A 25076-nucleotide genomic window follows, 5' to 3' on the forward strand; every position below is an offset into this window, starting at 1 on the left:
CAAATATGAGAAGATGTCAAATCTGTTTTTATCCCCTATCAGGCACTGAATTCCAGAGCTCCACCATCTTCTAAGTAAAAAGAAAATTCTCCTCATTGTATTAAGGAGAAATTCTCCTCACAGTAATACCAAATGGACTTCATAAAATATGAATTCCCTGATTGGGGCTGTTAATCCCAATCAGGTCCCCCTGGCTGACAGATGTAAACAGCAATGTCAGAGATTCTGTTCACTCTGAGAGCTGGTTCTGAGGGAGCTGGATCAGCGTCAAGGACTCTCCTGTGTAAATAAAGGGTGACTTGGTGATGGGATACTGGCAGAGGTATTTCGGTGGTGAGGAGAGAAAAGCACGCTCCTGAAAAAATTCGCTCGCAACAGTCGCCTTTGAGTTGGGGTGAGCATTTCTGGCATCATTATCTGTGGAATTCCCTGCCCAGTGAAGCGGTTGAAGCTACCTCGCTGAATGTTTTTAAGGCAAGGCTAGATAAATTTTTGAACAGTAAAGGAATTAAGGGTTATGGTGAGTGGGCGGGTAGGTGGAGCTGAGTCTCAAAAAGATCAGCCATGATCTTATTAAATGGCGGGGTAGGATCAAGGGGCCAGATGGCCTACTCCTAGTTATTATATTCTTATGTTCTTATCATGCTGTTATTTGGGAATCTTCACTTGTTTGATCCTGCCGGCTAATACTGGGCCCAGTATGCAGAAAGAATGCGCTATTTTTTCTAGGCAATTGACATTGGGGCAGATGAAAAGCAACGAGCAAGTCTCCTGCCAGCTTGTGGACCCACGGCTTTTCCGGTTATTTGAAGCCTAAATTTTCCTGTGACACCAGATACTAAAGTCTTTCAAGATTCGACGGATTTAGTTCAGGAATATTATGATCCCAAGCCTCCTCTAATTCTGAGACACTGTCGGTTTTACTTGGCAATTTGAGAACCAGGGGATTCTGTCTTGGGGTTTTTGATGAAGTTAAGATGACTGGCAGAGGCATGTGACTTTGGTTTAACTCTAAATGCGATGCTGAGAGACCAATTAGTATGTGGAATTAATGCTGTAACTATGCAAAAACGCCTACTAGCTGAAGCCCAACTGGACTTCAAACAGGCACTACAACTGGCTTTATCACTGGGAAATGCAGTGAGTGGAGCATATAAGTTACAGGGTATTCCAATGGAAGTGGATGCCCTCGCCAGTCCAACTGAGCTTGGGGAATACCACTTCAGTAAAGGCAATTTCATAGCCTCACTCAGGACATATCCTGAACAGAGGGACTCTAAGTCAGCCCACAGAAAAACCCCAAAACAAAGCCAAGCCTTCGCCAAACAGTTAACATGTTCTTCAGGATCCAGGCCGGGAAGCCATCGTAGTTGCTGCCGGTATGCGGACTCAAGACAGCAAAACAGTTCCACTAGACCTAAACTGAGTAAGAGAACTCATAGGCCGGTATCCAGCAGAATGCACACACTGGAAAGTCCACATCTGCTTTGGAATGGTTAAATTGCTTAGCAACATTCAAATCAGAATCAATCAAAATAAATATCTGGTTTAATAGTCACCCAGTTCTAACGGAGGTCGATTCTGGCACAGCCATTTCAGTGATTGCTGAACCAGTCTTTAATAAAATTCAGTCTGCACTCCAACCCTTAAGTTTGTGCAAGATCCTGGCTAGACAGAGAGCTTACACCACGGAACCTTTACAGATTAAGGGTACATCAGGGTAGTTTTAGCTCATAGGTGGCCCAATGGAGAGGAATGCCCAATAGTGGACTTTGGCTAATGCAGAGCATAAATACACCCAGATAGAGAAGGAAGGCCATATTTGAAGTCAAGAAGTTCCATCAATACCTTTGCAGACATAATTTTGTAATAATAACAGTTGTAATAATAACAAGTTGGAACACCATCCAGGAAGCCAAGAAGCAAATGTGGATGCACTGAGCCATCTCGCGCTGGCAGATACACCACAGGTGGTACCACCACTTGAAGATTCTATAAAGGTTTTAAATTTTCTGGACGCACTTCTAGTCACGGCTGACAATATCAGACTTTGGATGCAGAAGGATCTGGTTCTGGCAAAACTGAAGCAGCTGATGTTGACAGGGGAAACTAAAGGGCCATCACAACCAGAACTGAAACCCTTTTGGACCTGGAGAGACCAGATCACAGCCAAGGATGGCATATTGTTATGGGGAGCAAGACTGATTGTCCTGACCAAAGGTGCTGCCAGATACTAGCTGAACTCCACCAGAGTCATCCAGGGGTTTCCAAAACGAAGATGTTGGTGAGATGTTTCGTCTGGTGGCCAGGACTGGATGCAGACATAGCTGTGTTGGTGGGGCAGTGCCCAGAGAGCCAACAAGGACGTAAATTGCCCCCAAGAGCTCCCCCACATTCGTGGGAATGGGCAGGTAAACCCTGGACTCGGTTACACATCAACTATGCAGGTCCTTTCATGGGCTCAATGTTCTTAGTCATTTTGGGCACCCACTCAAAGTGGCTGGACACGCATAGAGTTTATTTGTCAAACACGGGGACGATGACAGAAAAACTGCATGCATCCTTTGCAATACGCGGACTCCCGGAAGTGTTGGTCACAGATAATGGCCATTGTTTACCAGCAGGGAATTTGAGTATTTCCTAAAGTCAAGTGGTATTTGTCATAAAACGACAGCTCCATACCATCCATCATCCAATGGTCTGGCAGAAAAAGCAGTCCAAACTTTGAAAGCAGGCTTAAAGATAAAGCCTACAGCTTCATGAGATACCAAACTGTCCTGGTTCCTGTTTGATTATCGGACCCTCATGCAACTACAGGGATAGCTCCAGCAGAGTTACTAATTGAGAGAAGATTTTGCACCAGGTTAAATCTGATCCTCCCAGACCTGCTGGGGGGCGAGGGGAGCGGGTTTGAAATGGCATCAGGAATGCCAGTGCCAGACACAAGACTCTGCTAAGCGAGATAGTTTACTTCAGGGGACGTAGTTTGTTGCAGGAATCATAGGAATGGCCCTGCATGGGTTAGAGGCCATGTCCAGTGACCTGAGGTCAGGTCCAGTGATGTATAAAGCTCAGGCAAGTGCGATGGTCCTGAACAAGCACGTGGACCATAGGAAAGCTGCAAATTTACAAACAGTGCAGGAGCAAAACGTGCCCAGCTTCTCGACTGCCTTTCCGACTGTTCTGGACTTGTTTTCTTTGGAACAGAGGGAGGCTGAGAGGAGATTTAATGGAGAAATGTATAACATTATGAGGAGTCTTAACAGAATGGACAGCATGAGCTGAGAGGTTCTCCCTCTCCGTCAAGTGTTGGAGACACCTCAGAATCTGAGATGGACATGGCGGATGTTGCCACCTTGATGCCTTTGCTGCCTGAAGAGGAGAATTAATTTCTTCTGAGACAATCTAGGTGCAAGAGGCGAGCGACTGTGCATTATCAGCCCTTATCAGAGGCAGAGTTGGAGGAACCTGACACAGTGCTAAAACGGCTCAGGAGGAGTTATTAAAAAAAAAACGGCCTCTATCCTTGGACTCAGAGGGGGAGGGATGTAGTAATTGTACAAAGTCAGCCTGGTGGACCCCATAGAATATGAGATCCCTGATTAGGGCTGTTAATCCGGTTCCAATCAGCTAACCCTGGCTGACAGATATAAACAGCAGTGTCAGAGGTTCTGTTCATTCTGACAGCTGGCTCTGAAGGAGCTGGATCGGTGTCAAGGACTCTTTACATGTGAATAAAGGGTGACGTGGTGACAGGATACAGGCTTCTGTGGAGATTTTTCCCCACCCCCTCCCACACTCCCCACCCCGATTACTCAGACACTTCTTTTAAATCTATGACCCTGGTATTGACATCTCAGCTCATCCTATCCATTCTGTTAAGACTCCTCATAATGTTATATATCTCTTCATTAAATCTCCTCTTAGCTTCCCTCTGTTCCAAAGAAAACAAGTCCAGCCGATTCAATTTGCCTTAATCGCTGGAATTATCCCATGTTGTAATTCACCATGAAACATGCCTTATAAGTAAGGTGAAAAATAATTAAGCAGTGGCTGTAACAACTGACTGATGACATCCATCAATGTGATATTGTAATAAGCAAGGTTGAATGAATCTCAAAAGCATCAATCTTTAAGCTGGAACAGATAACGGCAACTTCAGATTGATTGTTCCTGAGGTCCCATTGGTGGGTAGCTTCAGGCTCTTGTCTTCAGAAATGAATTGGAAAGAACAGAAATTGTATTTTATGGACTCAGAAAGTCTCGAAGTCCAATGAAATATCTTTAATGTGTCATTACTCTTAGACGTACCGAGACACAGAGATCTCGTCAAATGATTTAAACAATGTGGTTGCACAAACACCAGATCAAGAACAGATAACTGGTCAAGAAGATGTAGATTAGAGTAAGAGAGAGAACTTGCATTACTGTTGCACCCTTCAGGGCCACAAGACAATCCAAGACAAGCCAATGAACTGACTCAGTACCTACAAGTATCTGTTGCATTAATCAAAATACAGGATGCTGGAAATCTGATATCAAAACAGAAAATGCTGGAGAAACTTAACAAGTCTTGAACGAAATGACGGCAGAAATTACAGAAGCAACTGGCTGTAATCTTGGTCTTCCTTGACTATATTTATACAGAACTGGCTGAGTTACAGGAAACACTGCATAATGGTCAGTGGATATTTTTTGGGCTGGAGAAAGGTTTGTAGTGGAGTTCCCCATGGATCAGTATTGGGATCCTTGCTTTTCTTGGTAATATATTAATGATCTACATCTTGGTGTACAGGGGACAATTTCAAAGTTTGAAGATGATATAAAACCTTGGAAGAATTGTAACTGTGAGGAAGACAGGGTAGAACTGTAACAGGACACTGACACGTTGTTAGAGTGGGCGAATAGGTGGCACGTAAAGTTCAATGCAAAGAAGTGTGAGGTAATGTATTGTGAGGTGAGTTAAGCTACAATCTTCAACATCCACTCCCTCCGCTACCAATGCTCAGTAGCAGCAGTGTGTCCCATTTACAGGATACACTGCATCAACTCACTAAGGCTGCTTAGACAACTTCTAATTCCACGACCACTGCCACTTGGAGGGACAAAGGCAGCATGGGAACACCACCAGTTGCAAGTTCCTCTTCAAGCCACATACAATCTATGCTTGGAACTGTATGGGCCAACATTTGCCTCCCCAGTTGCCTCTCAAACTGAGGGCAGTTAAGAGTCCACCACATTTCCATGGGTGATAGGTAGGACAGACTCACTAAGGGTATCAGGTTTCCTTCCTTCAAGGCCGTTAGTGAACCAGATGGGTTTTTACAACAACTGATAGCTACCTTTGAATTCCAGACTTGAATTTAAATTCCTGCGTCTACATGGTACCAAGAAGGATAATGTACCATCATCACTGTGGTACAGGGTGTAATCTGGGACTTTGAGCACTGAAGCAGGTGAGGGCTGTCCTTCTTTGAGGATTGCACTGATGGCAGATTTTTAAGACAGTGGGACAGTACTTGAGGAGGTGGTGAGGAGGAGAAACAGTGTACAATATCAGTTTCTTGAATGTCAGGAGGACAATATGGATTGTCAGCAGTTTTAGTGGAGACAGGGTTGAGAGACAGAGCAGAGGTGGAAAGAGAAGGAGCGGGGGAAAAGCTAGAGAATGATATAGCTGCAGAACAAAGGCAAGAGGCATTTGGTAAAAGAATGGCATGGTGCACAATGGTGGAGGGCAAGAAGCAGAGAAAACTAGCTCTGTATAATTCTCATTGTTGTAGGTGAGGTGGGGCTAAGGGACCAGGATGGGAAGGCATTGTAGAGGTGGAGGGGTTCTTAAAGCATGGGATGCAAGTTATAGAAACAAGTGTGGGTTATCTTTGCTTGCCAAATGATGCTGGAGTAATGTTTGATTTGGCAGTGCTTTAAGTTGATAAAGCTCTCTACGCACAATATAAAGTAAGAGCAGGAAGCAGTAAATGTGTTGCAATTTGACAACAGCTTTATAATATTCAAATAGGGACTGGAAGGCTGGAAACTGCACTTGTGCAGGCAGGTGACCCTCTGAGATTGAGATTTGTGCTGAGGAGGATGGTATATGTATTGCACCCTTAAATGTTTCACGTGGACAGGAGGGAGCAGGAGTGTCACGATCCTTACTACTGTCAGTTCACCTACTTGGCCTGCCTATCAGTCATTGGTTCAAATTCTGCTCCTGCATCCCATCAAGGCTGCTCAGAAGAAGTGCCATTGTCAGTAATGTCACCTTTTGGAGAAGACATTAAACACAAGTCCCATCTGCCCAGTCTGGTGAAGTTTCAAAGATCCCATGGCACTATTTAAAGATGAGCAGAGAGCTATCTCTTCTGGTGTCATGACCTACGATTCCGCTCAAGCCTGACCCAATGAAGACAGCTCATTTCTCTGTCTGCAACAGAAATTCCACCTCATTGGCTGTGAGATGATACAAGGATGATGTGATAAGACGAGTTCTATTTTTACTGCCACTTTTCACCTCGGTGAACAGAACAACCAGAATAGGAACACTGAATGATCAGGAGACGTCCAAGTGTGAGATGAATGATCATATCTCACTATGATGTTAGCAAGAAGGGTTCAGCTATAGCAGATTAAAATAGAGGAGTCTCGGCCAGCGTGGATGTTGGGTTCATCACTGAACTGTAGGTTCGGGGAGATGAATAGACCTTCCCTGAACACACACTACTTTATCATTACACCGGGATTGCATCCAACTGAAGCCCATTGCTTCTTGTTGCCATGTGCCACCATTCCCCCACCCTGCTGTCTGCTTCTCTGTGCTCTTCACTCGTACTGATGCAGCCCCAGCCAAAATAATTCCTCATACATCATCTTTGGACAATAAGAACGAGAAATTGTTAAGAAAATATCGGCACTGTACTCAAGGGCTGAATATTGCTTTCTCACAAATGGCTCCCAGGGGCCTTTACCAATGAGTATAACACAAGCAAAATCAAATGTTGACTGTTCGGTCTATAAACCCCTTATCTCCATTCCAATGTTTTTCACGTTATCCAAGTGTCTCCAATTTGCTTCAATAACTGGAGTGCCATGACCATTGTTGCTAGGTTACAGATTGACACCCAATTGTAATGTCAGAAAATCATCCTTTGCACTGACCTCCTGAGTTCCTCTTGTAGCTTTTCTAAGAGTCTCAGCTGGTGTCCCTGGCCTCTCTAAATGCCCAATTTCTGTCGTCTCACACTCAATATTCATTCTGCTTGTGGTAACAGTAATGAGGTCAGCCAGGGGTCCTCACAGATTATGAGTTCCTCGATTGGGGTTGTTAACCTGGTTCAATTAGGGAGCACTAGCTGACAGATAAGAACAGGAGCATCAACATCCTGTTCACTCTGAGATCTGCCTCTGAGGGAGCTGGATCAGTATCAAGTACTCTCCACATGTAAATAAAGGGTGAGTTGGTAACAGAATAGTGGAGTTGTTTCACCGTTGTAACCTCCAAATTATTTGTCTTCCTGCTGTCAATCTCTAAACAAACCATGTCCTGTCTTTGTACAGCGAGAGAGAGCAATGGAGGTGGAAATCAGAAAGCAATTCAAAGGGCTGGTGGGAGAATTTCTCTCCACTTTTCTTAATCAGCAAGAGAGGGGAGTGAAGTAAGAACAATTAAAGAGGGAGTAAGTTGCATTTGGTATGTTATGCAGAAGCTATTCTTCATTTGCTAAAGATGAAGGTTCATTCAATCTGAATGAAAAGGTTTTAGAAAAGCTGTCAGATGAATTGAACTATCACATCAGCATCGATTGCACAGACACAGAAGATGGTAACAGTTCTTACACAGTCTAACTCTGATGGGAAGGTCACCACACAAACCCACAGAATGAGTAGATATAACATTGCCTACGGAAGCTCGAATTTTAAGCAAGGACTTTTGTTGTGAAACAAGGCTGGTTGTGAGTAAGCCATTTCCTTGGATAAAATGGCAGATTTCAAGGAAGTAGAACATCAAAATAGCTGCCAATGGGCAGCTTTATGTGTTTTGTTTTTTACAGTGGGAAGCTTTGACTTTGTTTGAAGTCCTCAGTAAAAGAATAGCCAGAAACCCTGAACTTAAAGAAGTCTTGTTACAATAAATATACAAATATATAAATTGGGCTGCAAATGTTTTGTAGGTTCCTGGCAACATATGTATCTTAATTTGCCATTCTAGGTACATCACTGTGTTGTGTGACACAACTTGGGTTTTAAAGTAACCTGGGACATTTATAGTTTACAGCCTTTGAATGCTTTGAGGAATGAGTGCTTCTTAGCCCATGCTGTCAGAAGAATTGAAACTATAACTGGCTGAGAAGCAGGGCTCTCAACTATATCTCTAGCCAGGCTGGTGGATGCACTCTGCTTTTCCCACTCTTAACCACTGCCTTTCAAGCAACCTCTACGATGCACAATGTTCAGTACTTCTCTTAACTTCTTACACACTGAAGCAGACTATGCATGTATGCAGCAAGACCTAGGCAACGTTCCGTCCCAGTCTGAGAAGTGACAACTAGCACCACATGTTCACGTGTCCAAAAGAGAGCATGTATCTTTCATTAACATTTGTTGGTATTATCATTGCTAAATTTCCCATTATCCATATTTCTGGGGGTCACCATTGACCTGAAACTGAACCACAGCAGCCATATAGCCATATAAACACTGTGGCTACAAGAGAAGGTGCAAACTTTGCAACGGGTAGCTTACCTGCTGACTCCCCAAAGCCTGTCCATCATTGACAAGCCTAAGGCATGAGTACCTGCCTGGATGAATGCAGTTCCACAAACACTCAAGAAGCTTAACACCAATCAGGACAAAACAGCTCACTTGATCAGCATCCTACCCACAATCTTAAATATTCACTCCCTACTCCAACAGTGAACAGTAGCAGCAATGTGTACCTTGCACTTTAACAACTCACATTTCAGACTTCCTATTTCTCACTCCTGTCGGGCAAAGCCCTTTACTGGGTTCAGGTCTTTGGAGGAACGGGGTAGGATCAAAATGTTTCAGTTCATGGACAGACAGAAGATAAGGACCCAATATGCTGGTGACTCACTGCAGTCGCAATGTCTTGTGTCTTGAAAAATGGGAAAATGGCAAGCTCAGGAAACCAGAAACAAACGCTGAAACTGCTGAAGGAACACTGATCTAACAGAAAAAAGGCAGCTTCATGCTTTGTACATGGACCGTTCAAAACCAGAGCAGCACTTAGAAGAAGCAACTGATTCTGTGGAGAAAGAGAGAGAGAGAAACAGAGTTAACGTTTCAGGTCTGTGACCTTGCATCAGAATTGGGAAAAGTTAGAAATGTAATGTAATAGGCTTCGAGCAGGTGATAGGGTAGAGGGTGAAGAGATTACATGATAACAGGTCATGGGACAGGTAAAGAAACAAAAGATGTACCTAGAGGAGGTGTGAGTGACAAAATAGCTACTGTTTGAGTGCTAGAGAGATCTTTCACAAAAATGCACACCAGGAAATAGACATGAAATGGAATGGGTGCAAAAGTTCTGATCTAAAATGAATGAACTTCATATTGACTCCAGGACACTGTTAAGTGTCTGGTTGAAAGGTAGTCGATGTGTGATTTTGCTGGTAAAGGCTCCAGGAGCCCAATGTTGTAGTTTGGGGTTCTTTGACATTGGAGAGTGAAGCAGTTCTGTCCATTGACATTGATGGGAGCCACAGTAACCTCCATTATGTAATAATGGCACTGTCTAGGGCATTGTTACTCAACAGCATTCTTTGTGACAAAGAGTGGGGAAGGAATCAGGGCAATCAGTTCTGGAATCTGTAATTAACAACAGTAGGCATTGATGCCCAATCTGATGGAGGCATCAACAAGGAAGAGCTCAACAGAAAAAGTGCTCAGAAAGAAAGTGTGAATGATCAGATAGACTCAATCGAGTAGCTGGCTGGATACGGGATTAATAGCATACCCTGGCAGTAAACCAGCTGGCATCTCACACAGAGTGGCACTAAGGGGAAATTAAAATAGAATAGCGACAAGTGGTTAGGAAGTATGGATGAAGAACTGGCTTCATGTTGGCAAGCAGCATTAATGAAACATCAACACTATATACTGCCTGAGCCAGGGAACTGGCCAAGCCAGAACTGTGCGAATCAATGATGTGCCTGTGGTTCAAAGTCATCGATCTGATTGTCTGTTTGTGTCAGGTCTCTGGGGTGCAGAATGATGGATGAATGATTCCTGGCTATGTCTGAATGAGAGATTGACTGGCCGAGAGTACCTCTGTTGATGTGATCATCCAGACGGAAAAGGCAAGAATGAGCTTTTCCTTTCTAAGGCACATTTCACTGCCTCTACGGCCTGAAGCACTTTGCAGCCATTGAGGAACTCTTAAAATTGTCACTTTAAAGTGTCCATTGTTGTAATGTAGGAAACCCTGCAGCCAATTTGCACACAGCAAGCTCCCACAAACAGCGATGCAATAATGACCAGACAACCTGTTGTCAATGATTTTGATGGAGGGGTTAATATTAACCAGGTCATTGGACTAACACCCCCTCTGCCCTGCAAACTCCTGCTGTTCTTTGAAACAGTACCATGAGATCTTTTAAATTGGCAGAGGAGTCCTTGGGTTAATATCTCACCTGAAAGACAGCATCTCGGACAAGCCAAATAGCTTTTGCCTTTTGGTTTTGCCTGTGTCAGGTACCAGTTGCAGCTCCAGAAACAGTAGGTTTGTCTCAAGAGTCACGAGGTTGGGCATTCAAACTGCACTCAAATAAACAGTTGTGCACAAAAATAAAAACTGAAATAACTGCAGATGCTGGAAATCAGAAACAGAAACAGAAATTGCTGGAAAAGCTCAGCAGGTCTGGCAGCATCTGTGGAGAAAATTCAGAGTTAACGTTTCAGGTCCAGTGATCCTTTCCCAGAACTGTGCACATGACGTAGGCTGATTCTCAAGTGTACTACTGAGGGAGGACTGCGCTATCAAAGATTCTGTCATGATATGGCATTGTTTGTTGAAATGTTAAATTTGACAACCCTATCGGCCCTCACTAGTAGATACAGCACCTCTAGACTTGATTGCACTATCTCATCAAAGAACAGGGGAGTTCTCCCTGGTGTCCCTGCCCTATATTTATCAATTAACATAACTAAAACAAATTATGTGGTTAGTATTATAGTGTGGAAGCATGTCATCATGTGAAACAACTGCCTGTTCAGACCTCTGGACCACCGCTCAGCTCTGGAATCTTCTTGTCAGCACTTTCTCCAAGATGAGTACATTCATGCAGTTACGTGGACACAGAGCACTCAACAAGATTCGTGCATCGTCACAGGGTCCTGATGTGCCATTTATTACTCTGTATCGCAGACTAGGGGCAGCGATTTCCTCCTCATTTCCAAAAGCTAGATCTTTCCAAGTCAGAATGAGGAAAGGGTAACAAAAAAGAGACTCTTTGTTTTCCACAATCAGCACCCATTTGCTTCTCTGAATTAATCTCTGCACTCCCATATAAATCTGAGGTTTCCTCATTGTTCTTGGAGGCTGGCAGAACTTGGGAAAGATTTCAAGATTTAAAAGCAAGAGAGACTCTGATTGTGAGTTAATTGTGAGTAAACAGGCAGAAAGGTTTTGAAATACACAGGTCTGTGACAGCCCTCCAAACAACTGCAAATCTTCAGCTGCTTCCTCACGTTCAAAAAGCTCTCACTTGGAAAAACGCTATTTTGAAAGGTTTACAAGGAAAGGGGGTGGGGTGGAGGTGGGAATCTTGTAGGCAGGAGTGTAGCTAATTGGATATTCCTTCAATGAGCCAGCAGGAGGAGCCAAATGGCTTCCCTCAACCTGATTCCATGAGTGTTTCATGTGCATTTGTGTCCAAATGCTTTCTGCTGACTCAGTCAGAAGTATATCACGAATAGCCTGTGCTCAGAGTGGTAAGAAAGCCTTGCTATCATACACTCTGCTGCTCCTTTCACCAGATCCTGGCAGAATGGCTGGTGAGTCAGAGCCTGTGGATAGATGCCCTGCAGCTGCATGCTGGTGAGTGCAGCATGCCTAAACAACCCAGAGAGCGCTGGGCTTGTACAGACCTGTGCATGACTTGATTACTGAACACGTCTCACTTTGCTGTCTCTTTCTCTTTCTTTCTGCTGTGGGAGACAGGGTCAACTGACCACCCCTGGAAAGCAGCAACATCATCCTCCTCCCATCAACCTGCAGGAAACGAGGCTGCTATTGGGCTCTGCAGGTGGGAAAATTTATTTGCTATGTTACGTCCATGTAAGAAAAGTGAAGTGCTCAGGTATGGGCTTGTCTCCCGAAGTGTAAGTCTGCCTTTTTACAGCACAGTATGTTTTCTTTATATGTCCTTCCAATTTGCTGTTAATGTGCAAAAGTGTCCTGGACAGTTTCATAGGAGAGTCTAGACATGGGATATCACCAAGTGTTCGGCCATTCAGGACTAAGATCAGGACAGATTCCTTCATATAGAATACTGTGAATCTTTGAAATAGATGCTCAGATGTTGAGTGTACTTGAAACGGATAGATTTCTGAGCAGATTGGAGATAATATGGGAAGGTGGAATAGAGAGAGAGTTCAGCCATGAACGTTTTTTATTTGTTCATTGTATGTGAGTGTCACCAGCTGGACCAGCATTTACTGCCCCTCCCTAATTGCCCAGAGTCAAACACTTTGCAGTGGGTCTGGAGTCAGGTACAGGCCAGACCGGGTAAGATTGCCAGAATTCCTTCCCAAAAGCAAACAAGATGATTAAATATGACAAAGGTCTCCATTAGGCTAGTCTTTTATTCCAGATTTATTTCTAATTAAATTCAAATTTCACTATCAGCCATGGTGGGATTTGGACCCAACACTATCGCTGCCTCCCTGGCACAAATGGGAGAGCAGGCTCAATTGGCTGAATGGGTTATTTCTGCCCTAATTTCTTGGGCGCATTGTAATCAGGCAGAAACTCGGCACTGACCCACATAAAGGCACATTAGAACAGGGAACCAAAAGCTTTTAAGAAGTGTCTTAAAGGAGAAGAGGAAAGCAGAGAGGTTTAAAAATGGAAGCCCAGGCAGTTGCAGGTACAGTCACCAATGAAGGAGTAGTGGGAAGTCAGAGGTGAGCAAGTGTCTAGAAGTGGACGGGATGCAGAAATCTCAGAAGGTAATTGCAGGGCAACAGAAGGTTACAGAGGTCGGAAGGGGCATGGCCAATGTCAGTGACGTCTGGAGGATAATTGTACAAATCAGAGTTTGTCAAAGAGTGCATGCTTATACCATAAGAAGCACAGTCACTAGCAGACAGCTCAGAATTCTGAGAGATTGTGTCTTGCTTGCCTTGGCTGTGCAGTTTTGAAATGGTCAACTCCAATCCAGGCAATTTTGTACGTCATGTAGCAAACTAATCCATAGCTTTGAAGGGCAGTGTAGATCAGTCTCAATACAACTCCTCTTGCTAATTCTGCACATTTTATTGCAACATTTAAACCAGATCCATTTTGCTATTAGTCTGGATGAATTGCTCTTTTATTTTATTTTGAAGAAACTCACTGCAGGAGTAAATGTGTTTAATGGAAAATGATTGACATCTCCAAATGTATGCGAATGTTTAAAAAAATGACATTGCCTCATTGACTTTTTTTGGGTACTTAATTTTTTCACAGGATGTGGGGATCGCAGGCAAGGCCAGTGTGTGTGTTGTCCATCCATAATTGTTCTTAACTGCTTTCATTAACTTGGTTTCAATAGCCTCTTCCCATTTAGCATTCCATGTCCGAAACGCATTGCCTGACAAACACGCTTGTTTTATGCTGTTGTTCTAGTTCCCATACCGGTGTCCTGCTGTGGTTCTCTGCAGTCGCCTGCCAACTTGCCTGCTGGGGAAAGGCCACCAATAAGCGCTTATGCCAGAGGCTGCTGTTGGCCCCTCCGCAGCTTCCCAGTGTCACAGTGTTGAGGTTCTGACAGGGCAGGTGTGAAGGCAGCTTGCTGGCTGTTGAAGTTTCTAATCTCAATTCTATGCACATCGAGCACAAATCATCCTTGTGCAAGACATTAGGAGGATCTTATATAATACAGCACAGAAGGGAGCCATTTGCTCTTTCTTGGCTGCACCAGCTCTTTGAAAGAATTTGTTTTCCTATCTTCCTTAACATGTGACTGCAGCCTGAGCAATGGGAGGTGACAGGAATTTAATTATAGACACTTAAGACCACCTCGACCAGCTCTGGGCTTTGGGAGTCCAGTTTCAGATGGAAAATGCTGGATCTGTCCTGCGACAGTCTGACAGTCTCTACACCTTCTCAAGGAGAACAGCCCCAGCATCTCCTACAACATCCTTATAACTGATGTCCTTCATCCCTGTAACCAGTTTCACAAATGTTTTGCACACCCTCTCGAAAGGTTTCACACCCTTCCTGAGCTGTGGTGCTCCAGTTTAGTCTGAACCAGTTTTATAAAGGTTCATCAGAACTATCATCCCCTTCAGCTTCTATGCCCCTTAAGAACATAGGAAATAGGAGGAGGAGGCTATTGGGTCCTTCAAATCCATGAGATTCAATAGATCTATCTCAACTCCATTATCCTATACTCTCCCATATACATTGATGATTGAATATCCATTGGTGACTTCAAAATATCTACATACTTCGATTTCACTGTTTCTCACATCAATGAAAATGTGCCTTTTGAGTGAATGATGTTTTACACTTAGCAATTCTTCTGTGCATTGAATATTTTTATCAGCCGAGCAACAGTGACATTGTCCCGACAAACACTGTCCCACTCACATGTTCCCCAACACAACGGGATTTCCCCTGGATGTGATCACTTTACATCAGTCCTCCAACAACAGCCGCTTCAGAAATAAATGATTAGCTTTTGCCTGAGTCACATTCCCTCGTTCCTGGGAGCTATTAAAATGTTGACTGAACAAGGCTCCTGTAACACTGATTGCCTTCCAGTACTGGAACCAGGCCAATGATTAAATCGCACAGAATTTCCTTGCAGCTGTGATGCCACTCTGGCGACCACCATCTAATGTGGCATCACAGGACCAATATTAGCAAATCATCTCCAAACAGAGATGTTCAAAATAGCCTCACTGCAACTTGCGAATCTCAGCTCTGTTGGTGCATTGAGTTGTCAGTGTTAGACAAACACACAAGCTGCCAGAGCTCCAGTTTTACCCAAAACATCATTAAAAGCATGCTTGATCATGAGAGCTTCACCCACCTATCAATCCCAAGGGGGAACTGCCTTTGGTGAATTTTTATAACTTAGTGAAAAGAGAAACGTATTGTTGAAGATTTTTGTCGTGTGCTCCTCAGGAGTCACACAAGAATGCCAAATTTCAAGTGATCACAACAATTTATGATATAAGCGTAAAGGGAACTGATTGGTTAGCAGGTGAACGCTGATTAGCCATGGTGAAAGCAACAGAGACCCATAGGCTCCCAAGCATCTAGGCAACTCAAAAAAAGGAACAAGGCTTTATCTGAGATAACAAGCTGTAGAGCTGGATGAACACAGCAGGTCAGGCAGCATCAGAGGAGCAGGAAAGCTGACGTTTCGGGTTTGGACCCTTCTTCAGAAAAAAAAGGCTTTATCTCATCTCTTTGGTTGCAGAGAACAAGTCACTGTGCACGAATGTCAGTCGCCTCCGGCAAGTGTAAATGAGCCACATTATGAGATTGTCTTAAACTGTTTATTATTGCACTTAGGGTGGTTCTGCAAGAGCTGCCCAGTTGAGGAGGTACAGCAAACAGCAGACATTTTGCTTCAGCAACCTACCTCTCAGTAATGTCCAGGCTCTATACTACCAACGATTTATTGCATCCTTAATCTTACCTTTTCCCACTTTCCTTCATTTCTGGCTGTGGGAGCTTTTGGGGAATGGGACTAAGCAGATAGCTCTTACATAGGACAGCTATGTACAGGACAGGATAGCTGGACAGACTCAATAGACTGTATAGCCTCCCTCAGTACAAGTGTTATCCTTTTAATGGTTCTTGAACTATAAGTATCACTCACAAGGCTGGCATTTAATGCTCACTCTTAAATGGCCTTGAGAAGACGGTGGCGAGCCACTTTCTTGACCCAATGCTGACCCAAATGATGTAGGTACACTTACAGAGCTTCATTTTGCAGCAGTTTGATATAACTGCATGGCTTGCCAGGTCACTGCAGAGGGAAGTTAACAGTCAGCCACATTGCCGTGAGTCTGGAGTCACAGGCAGGCCAGACTGGGTATGAATGGCAGATTTCCTCCCTTGAAGCACATGACTGTTTCAGGCAGGTTTTTACAACAACCTGGCAGTATCTATGCAATTCACCTGCAAACTACTCGCTCTGCACTGAAAGCCAGCTGGTTTGCTCAATCTAGACCATCAGTATCTGCCTTAAATTCCTGGCAGCAGACTGTATACTGAAATGCAAGAGCAAATGTTACCTAAGAATGTTCCGTCTGGGCAATTCTGAATCATTTCATGCAACACCGGTTCTCTGAGATGAGAAATACTCAGACATTGTACCAATCCTGGCAAACTCCACAGGAGTCTTTATTGATTTCAGAGTCAAGTCAGAATGAGAGCAGTGACAGACTGGAATCTCATCCTTAGATACAAATAGGTAGGTTGGGGATGATGAGCCCTAAGTATTATACAATCATCTAGTTCAAAGGATGCCATTTGACCTATCACACCTGTGCTATCTCTTTGAAAGAGCTATTCGTCCCATTTCCCTGCTCTTCCCTCATAGCTCTGCAAATATTTCCTTTCCAGGTTTAAATCCAATTGAAAGTTCCAAATAAATCTGCTCCATCACCCTTTCAAATTGACCAGAAAGTGTACAATGTTAAAAAAATTCTAAATTTGACCCTGAATTTTTTTTTTGCCAATTATCTTCCCTTCTGCCCTTCTGCCACTGGAAGCAGTTTCCTCAGAGCTATTTCATTAAAACCCTTCATAATTCAATCTCTCTGCGACATATTCTGCTCAAAGACGAATCACCCTGGTTTGGAGTTTGTCCTGAGAACTGAAGTCTTTAATCCCTTCTTCCTTGCTCTATCTTTAAAGTTTAGACTTGATTCCTAAAGTGAGGTGTGCAAACCTGGACACATACTCCACCTCAAGATTACCCAGTTTTTACAAAGGTTTAGCATAACTTTCTTGCTCTTGTATTCAATAGCACCCAAGATTTTTATTTGCTCTGCTAACAGCTTCCTCAACTTGTCCTGTTGCTCAGTCTGAAGTAATGGAACAGAGATTCCTATTGATGCAATCCCCTCACTCCCCCCAACACCCAATCACTGAGGGATGGCTGTGATGTCCATATCACCATCCCTGCTCCCCATCAACACTTTGCTTCATTGTTGTAACACGACTGTAGTTTGTACACATTTACAACAACAGGATCACTGCGTCAGACTATGGACTTCGAAGTGGCGAGAAGAACATTGCACAATGACGTGGAAAGGGCTAGGAGATAAAAGACTTGCCTTAATTCAGCATTGCAGAATGGCGGAACATGGTTAAATTCCCCAAGCCTCAGAGGTCAAACGCAAATCAGCAACACAGAAGTCTTACAGGGAAGAAGGTGGCCATTCGGCCCACTGTGTCTGCACTGGCTCATTAAATGAATATCATGACCGAGTACCAATCTACTGCATTTCCCCCAGATCTTTGCACATTATTTCTATCTTAATAATCACCCAATGCTCTCTTAAATGCCTCAATTGAAACTGCCTCCACCACTCTTCCAGGCAGTGCATTCCATACCCTAACTGTTCACATTGTTTTTTTCTCATACCATATTTGCCCCTCTTGCAAATCATTTTAAATCTAATGCCCTGTTCCTTTTATAAACAGGAATAGTTTCTCCCCATCCACTCTTTCCAGCCAGCTCATGATTTTGGAAATCTACATGAAATCTCTCCTAGCCTTCATCTCTCTGAGAAGAACGGTGCCAACTTCGTCACTCCATCCTCATAATGAAATTCCTCATTCCTGGAACCATTCTTTGAAATCACTTCTGCACTCTGTCAATGCAGTCACATCTTCCTTATTATGTGGCACCCAGAAATGTGCACAATACTCTTCTAGAGGTCTAACCAGCGTCTTATACAGGGCCTATTCAGTGACTGTGCATGTGTTGAATAGGAAAAGGAGCACGCGAAGGAGACAGGGGAAGAAAAGTCCTACAATACATAGGATGCAAAGCCATTCAGCTCCATCTGAATCCACTCATCCAGATGGACCTGACAATCCTTTTGAACAATTTTCCTTGGAAAAGAGGTGGCTGGAAAGTGACTTAATAGCAGTCTTTAAGATTAAGAAGTGTTTGAATAGGTAAACATAGAGAAGATGTCTCCACTTCGAGAGATCAGACCTAGGGGTCATAAAACAAGGTAATTGTTCATAAACCTGATCAGGAATTCAGGACAAAAGACTGCTCAGAGAGTGGTAAGAATATGGAACTCGCTCCCAGATGGAGTAGTCAAAGTCAATAGCATTTAAAGTCAATAGCAGAAGCTGAATAAGAACATGGATGACAATGAATAGAAGAATATGCTGATAGGTCAGAGATAAAGGGATTACAGAGAAATCTCAAAAAGATCAGAAACACCAGCATGGAGTTGTTGGGGCTGAATGGCCTGTTTCTGTGCTGTCTCCTCAATGAAGAACTGGAGGGGATGAGAGAGATATGAATCTGCCTGACCTCAGAGATGGAATAGTCACAATGTCCAATGTAAAACATATCAGCCCTATTGTTTTTTAATTTGTCCATGGAACATGAGCATCAATGGTAAGACCAACACTGATTGTCGATCCGTAACTATCCCTTGAGAAGGAGGTGATGAGTTGCCTTCTTGAACCGACACAGTTCATGAGGTATAGGGACATGCACGCAATCCCATTAAGGATGGAGTACCAGGATTTTGATCCAGCAACGGAAAAGGATCACTCATATATTTCCATGTCGGGACAGTGTATGGCTTGGAGAAGAATGTGCAGCAGATGTTCCCATGTATCTGCTGCCCTTGTTTTTCCCAGATGGTAGTGGCTGTGGTTTTAGAAAGTTTAAGAGGACAATTCACTGCACCTCCAATGTCTCATTCCCCTGTTCATTACAACAATGCCAGCTGCAATGTGAACAAAGGAATCTTCGACCAGAGGGAACAACACCATACAACCCATTATGTGTACACTGATTCTTTGAAAAGTCTATTTAATTAGTCCCACTCCTGAGCCAGTTCTCTGTAGCAGGCATTTTTTTCCCCAAGTATTTATGCATCTGCTTAATCCGATTCACAGCAACTTGCTGCATGATAATAATTTCTCTGCATCTTCCACCCTATTTTTATGTTGAGAGAATAGCACAAAGAAGATGTAAGTGCATTGGCTTGTGAAATTCAACCTCACAGACAGTGCTTGCTTCTTGAATTAAACTGCTTGTTTTACAGCCCAGTTGTAAAATTATACAATTCCTGGTGGGATACTGAATCATATAGACCAGGATTGGTTTGTTCCTGGGTTGGCCCAATATCCAATATTCTGATACTTGGCAGAAGTCATCTGTAATTGGCATGGGAACAGCAGAATTTTGAGCTTCTAATCACTCCCTGGCTATCCCTTCAAGGAAGTGAATGAGATCAAGTGAGCACAGTACAAACCTGTGAGCATGCCTCATCATTACCTGGATCTATAGGTTCTGGGTTCAAGTCCCACTTCAAGCTTTGAGCACAAAAATCAAGACTGCGAGCTCCATTGCAGTACTGAGGGAGTGCTGCACAGCCGAAGGTGATATTTCTCTGAGTTAAAAAGGTCTCTTGGGTCCCACTGCACTGAATGGGTGACTTATGGTCTGTCATCATGTGGCCTTTTAGTGACCTCAGTGAGATAAGGAAATTACATTGTCCCAACAAGCACAAGGTGGGATGAGCAAGAGTTAACAGCCTGATAATGAAGAGGTTGCAATTAAATCTGTAAGCTAGCTTTTAACATTCATGTAATGAGAGAAATTGATTATAAAATGACACTAACTATTCCAGCTGTCAGCTCCCATAACCCTGCAGAGGCACATACTCCAGAACCTTCCTCACTTTAATCGGCTGCATTCATCATTATAATAGCATGGATGTCATTTATTACAACACTTTCATTTACTTGTAAAATGCCTTTGAATATAAATTTGTCATTAGCATAAATGTTTTTTCTCGTTCCTTGTTTTTGAACTGCATTATTTTATGGGTGCAGGATATTGTGTACTTGGCCCATCAAAACCACCTTTCCTGAATTTGAATTAAGCCTGTCAATGTCCAGTTGGATCCCAGGATCTTACGTTTCACATTTAAACAAAAACCAAAATAATGTTTCACACATGCCAGCAATGTTAGAAACAATTCTAACCCCACTGCGAAGCCTCTTCTAAGGATGCCTACCTTGAAGAAGTTACCCTCCTCCCTCCAGAAAGACCTCAGTGGATCTCTCTCCCAAGGCAACTCTCTCATAATCTCTTCGGCCCTGAAACTGCTCGACCATGTCCTGACCTGTCTGTCTCCTCTCCACCTATCTTCTCCTTTATCCAGCTTCTATCCGCCTCCCCCCTCTCCCTATTTATTTCAGAACCCCCTTCCCCTCCCCCATTTCTGATGAAGGGTCTAGGCCCGAAATGTCAGCTTTCCTGCACCTCTGATGCTGCTTGGCCTGCTGTGTTCCTCCAGCTCTACACCTTGTTATCTCAGATTCTCCAGCATCTGCAGTTCCTACTATCTCTGGAACTAATCATATCTTTGTTTGACAACCAAACCCAATCAGCCTCACTCTCCATAACCTTTGCTCTCTATCCCAAATCCCACACATTCACCCTCTCTCCCTATCCCCAAATGACCCACTCACCCTATCCCAAATCCCACCACTCACCCTCACTCCCTATTCCAAATCCCCCCACTCACCCTCTCTCCATATCCTCAAATTCCCCCCACTCACCCTCTCTCCCTATCCTCAAATGCCACTCACTCACCCTCTCTCCCTATCCCCAAATCCCACACACTCACCCTTTTTCCCTATAACCCTTGATTCCATCCACTCACCCTCTTTACCTATATCCTGTATTCCTATGGACTCTCCTTTCTCCCTATCCCTGAACACAGTTACCCACCTTCCCTACATAACAATCATTCCCATCTACCAAGATCCTCCCCCCTCCATATCTCTCAATCCCCGCAACCCCCTGTAACCTCAATCCCACCTACCCACATTCTTCAATGTCTTTTAATCCTCTCTAGCCAATACTACCTACCCATCTTCTCAACATATCCTTTAATCCCACTTTCTCCCTACATCAATCCCAATTTCTCACCATATCCCTCATCTATCCAGTGCTTCCCATCACCACCAAGTGCACAGTTCCTTGTTTCTGCCTCATTGGGTCCCTGAATAGCATCATTACAACACTTATACTGTCTGTACCTTTGCCTAACATTCTGCAGTTAGAATCCACTTAAAGTAAAAGGTCCCAATGGATCCCTTTGCTCGCTGTTTCACATCTCTGCTGATATTTGAACCCACTAGCACAGCCAACAGTTTGAAGGGATCGATGCTGTTCTTCCTTCCGGAGGGAGTGTGTCGATGTAACCAAATCTTAGAAACATAATCTCTTTGGGTTTACTATGTAACACTCTTGATTTAGGGCACAGTAACAGTTGATTTACCCAAGTGCAACTGAGAAAAGGTAAATGTTGCACTCCCTACCTTAGACATAAAATAAGGGTTAATATACATCCGCGGCAGCTGAAGTATGTGACCCCCATCCCATCTATGCAAGGTGACAATACCAAGCCCCGTGAATGGCACTGATGCCATAACGTGGGGCAAAGTGGTTCTCACCCCGTGGTTAGAAAGCAATTCAATTTGTGAGCATATAGGAGGAAGGGATTTCTTAATGGACTGATCTTGAGGCAAAAGAGAGTCACCATTTTTAATGATGCTCCATGTCCTCATTTTAATGTAGGTAAAATCCAGAACTTCTATTTTCACAGAATAGCCTACCAACTATATACTAAGAGAGAGACAGAGAGAGAGAGAGAGAGAGAGAGAATTATGTATACATTAAACACCTTTAAATGTACATTGAGACAGACATTGAAGGAGGAGGCACACAAAAGGACTGAGTCCGGGTACTGAGGGTTGTTTAAAATACTCAAACACTTTATCGTTGAAAGGAAACAATCTGCAGACATTTATAAAATTGAATAAAAATAAGAATAGATTCATTGTTGGGATGGGAAGAAAAAGGGATCACAAATGCAATTAACAAGAAGGGCTGAGTTCCCTTCCTGGTGCGGATCTTGGTAAGAAAATATCTTCATGATCAGCACCTTTCCTCTTAGAGGAGCATTGTTACCATAGCAACAAGAAATGAAATGTTTCACTTTTCTAAGCACTAACGATGCAACATTTACTTGTTTAAAAATACATCAAGAGGTCACAAAGACATTGCAGGTACATGATAGTATTAATACAGGTTAACTCTCTCAACCTATCTCGTGCTCTCTATTCTCCATTACTGTCCCTCATTCTCTTACCATCCACATTCAGACTCAATGCTAATCCTTACACACTCGTCCTCCATTTACCCACCCATCAGTCATTGCCGCAGAACCATCGCAAAGGAACGTGATGGGTGAACCTACTGAGTGGGCAGTTTGGGCAAATGTGGGGTCATTGAGTCATACATCACAGAAATAGACCCTTCGGTCCAACTCATCCTTGCTGACCAATTTTTCCAACTAAACTATTTCCATTTGGCCCATATCCTTCTAAACATTTCTTGTATCTTGGATCCAAGATCTATAAATTACAATATTTTGTAAATGGTGAGAGGCTAGGATACATTAACATAAGGACCCAAGGATTAGGAACAGGAATAGACCATTTGAGCCTGTTCCACTATTCATTATGACCATGGCTGACTCGATGCTCATGTTCCTTTCAGTGTAGCATGTTGAGTGTTTTTCTCATTCAAATACTCAGGGAATTTAATAGGGAACGCAGCAACTATTTCTTTTGGTATAGAATTCAAGAACAAGGGCTATCATCTGAACATTGGAAATAGGCTTCTCGGGAGTGAAATCAGGAACACGAAACATCGTAAAACTCTTTCCTGTAAGACTGTGGGTTGAAGAGGGTGATTGGTTTTACCAAGGCTGAGATATTCGATTATCGTTAAACAAAGGTGTCAAGGGATATATCATCAATGTTTACCACTAGTGCAAACAACATAGCCTGAAATAGCAAGAGCACTTAATATGATAGTATAAACATTTCTGGAATTGACTGAAGGTATCTGCCTGACATGTTAAGCATTAACCATGTAAGTGGAGGAATGAAAATTGAAAGATAGTAGGTGGAAATGTGGATGTGAGGTTACAAGCAGAACAGCCATGATTATGTTAAATGGGGAGCAGGGTTGAGGGGCTGAACGGCCACCTCCTGTTCGTTGTTTATATGTTGTGCAGGTGCCTGCTCGATTTTAAAGTTGAAAAATACGTGATCTAAATGTTTTGACAGCCATGTTGATCTTGCGACATGGATCGAACCTTGATCACAAGGATAAACCATTCTGTAATCAAAAACACATCTCAGCCTCTGGATGAGGGGGTGACTATTTTGGTCTGATTCGAGGGTAAGTGACTTCAGTGTGAGGCGTTGAGCTTGACTGAGCCTATTTGTGAAGCATATACAGAAACTCTGAAGGAGCTTCTTCATTTCTCCTCACAGAGCTTGCTGCACCATTCAAATACACCTAGCCCCTTTCTGAGTTGACACGTCTTTAAACATACTTTAATCCAACTACCTAATGACTTCCCAACACCTGTTTTCCTTATTCAATATGTAATTCAAAGGAATTCAGTATCCTATGGACAAAATTAGATTCTAATATGAGGGTTGTCGATGCTCCATTGTGGAGTATACTTAAATCTAAGGTTGAACCATTTTTCTTTTCTCAGGAAATCAAGTGGCGTTGTGGGCGGGGATGATGGGGGAGGTGGGAAGGTGGAATTGAGGCAGGAGATCAGCCATATCCTTTTTTGGACAGTGCAGCAGGTTCAAGAAGCATTATGGTCTATCCCAGCTTCTACTTAACGTTCTTAAGGAATCCAGTAATTGAGGAGCCATCAACACAGTACCACTCTCCCTACCTGCCTCTCTGCTTTTGTAAATTTAAACAGTTTTGTACCCAATAAGCTTTGACATCAGTTAAAAAGGCATGGAAGGGCATGAGGTGGAAAATCTTCCAGACTTGGTACCCCTATGTCCACAGCCTCTTGATATTACTGGGAGGTGGAGGCTTTGTTGCCTTATGGTGCACGTGTTGTAATGTCTAAACATAAAGATGGTACTTACAGCCACACTGATTCACGTAGGGTACCTCCCTGAGTTCAGTATTTCAAGCTGATCAAAACATTACCAATTTAGATACTCGTAACAAACTGCAACTTTTTGTCCATTTCTCGCCAACAGGCACAGCAATGAGGTTAAATCACAATTCCAAATAATGAGAATATAACTCAACGTGTGCTTCTACATTAATTTCAGTTAATAAACTGCCTTCCTCGCCAGCTAACTCCTTTCCCATTGGGCTAAGGAGGCCAGTATAACTATTTACAAATAGACAATTTTTTCACAAGATTAATTTTGTATCTGTTTGTGGGATGCAGGCATTGCAGGCTAGGGCAGCATTTATAGTCCATCTCTAATTGTCTTTGAGAAGGCGTCGTTCTTGAACCCACGTTAAAGTGAACACACCTCCATGATACCTAAGAGACAGTTTGGAACTGCTAATCTTTAATTTGTTTCCCTCAGTGACTTTACATTCAAACTAGCCAGGGCAGAAGGGTTATTCATACTTCCAAATATTCAGTGATCAATACTTTTAACATTGACTCATCCTTCCGTACTGAACAAAGGCTAATAATACTACAATCTTGGGAACATCAATAACGATGTTGCAATCAAATGTTCAAATTAGTCTTGAGACTCAGTA

General features: G+C 43.2%; 1 protein-coding gene across 1 annotated transcript in view; it reads left to right on the forward strand.

The window, feature by feature from the left end:
- Positions 1-12158: 12158 nt before the first annotated feature.
- LOC109911455 (phytanoyl-CoA hydroxylase-interacting protein-like) overlaps positions 12159-25076 on the forward strand; it is a 42222-nt gene continuing 29304 nt past the window's right edge. Inside the window, exon 1 of the mRNA XM_020510769.2 lies at positions 12159-12269. The gene's annotated coding sequence lies outside the window, so the exon portion shown is untranslated. The remainder of the gene's footprint in view (positions 12270-25076) is intronic.

Source organism: Rhincodon typus, chromosome 40, assembly GCF_021869965.1.
Source record: "Rhincodon typus isolate 14 chromosome 40, sRhiTyp1.1, whole genome shotgun sequence".
NCBI lineage: Eukaryota > Metazoa > Chordata > Chondrichthyes > Orectolobiformes > Rhincodontidae > Rhincodon > Rhincodon typus.